Genomic DNA, 1,224 nt, shown 5'->3' on the forward strand with positions numbered 1-1,224 from the left:
CTCCAGTTGGAAGTAGCAATAATCTTTAAGACCTCTTCCAAGCTAAACCATCCTATGGTTCTATGATTCTAAGTGTTTACTTTTTTCCTGGTTTGATCAGCTATCCCTTCCCTTGTGCCAGGGTACCACTTTTTTGATTCAAACAATAGTTCCTTCAGGTTTATGTAGAAACTATATACAGTTCTCACTGTTCGGTCTGATGGTAAAACTAAACTTATTCAAACACAGAAATGTGAATTTTCCCAGGAGAAGTTTCCCTGGAATTGTTTCCTTGTCCACAGTTTTAAATTCAGAGCCTTTTTGCCCTTTGCTTGTCTTCACCTCTTTCACTTTGGTTCCTGTAAGCTTACTTTTAGTCACTTCTCAAAGAGATGACTATAGGCTATTCAGTAATTGCTTATCCCCATCTCTGCTTTTATTCAAGATCCACATTCATTAATTTTATTTGTATTCCAGTTGAAGTAGACATACATTTTAATAGGAATTATAAAAATTAAATGTAAGAAGAAGCTTCATTTGAGGTTTGAAAAATTTCCAAATTGTCAGCTTGGTTAAGGATTTGGAAAAATGTGGGAAGGCATGTTTTACTTGTTAAATGGTAGATGAGATGTCCAATCCAGACTTACAGAACCATTACCCTTTTCCAAGTGGGAAGCTTGGGATATTTTGGGATGGAAAGGTTAGTTTTCTTCCTTCTTGGCTTCATTAACACTAATTAAAGGAAATAATAAGGGATTCTCATACTGACTTCTTCCTTGTTGTCAGTACCAAGATGAAGAGCTGGCTTGAGCCATGGATCTCTCAGAGAGGAAAGCTGTGAAATGTTTACCAGCTTGTCTGATAATATAAATGGGGAGAAAACCCTTTTTAAGCTGGACAGGGAAATTTCTATTGCTGTTGCTGTGTGTGATTGTAAGCCATTGCAAACTGTATTTTAGCTGTGCAAAATTGTTTTTATCTGCTTTTGCCTTCACTGTTTTTGAGTCAAGGGGTGTTAAGGTGACTGGCTAAATTGGGGAAATTTCATAGGCCATAGCAATCTTAGGAACAAAGATGATAGAGTTTTCTGAGAGTTTATCTGCCCAATACTTTGTAATGCTTCAAATGAAGCTGCACTAAGTTTGATAGTTGGTGACTGCTGGTTTAAAGGTAAACCAGCAGGGGAAATGAACTCAAAAGAGAGATTATAAGTGGTGGTCTGCAGTCTGGTTGAGAGCAGTGGCC

This window comes from Corapipo altera, unplaced genomic scaffold, assembly GCF_003945725.1.
Source record: "Corapipo altera isolate COAL_440 unplaced genomic scaffold, ASM394572v1 0, whole genome shotgun sequence".
In the NCBI taxonomy this organism is placed as follows: domain Eukaryota; kingdom Metazoa; phylum Chordata; class Aves; order Passeriformes; family Pipridae; genus Corapipo; species Corapipo altera.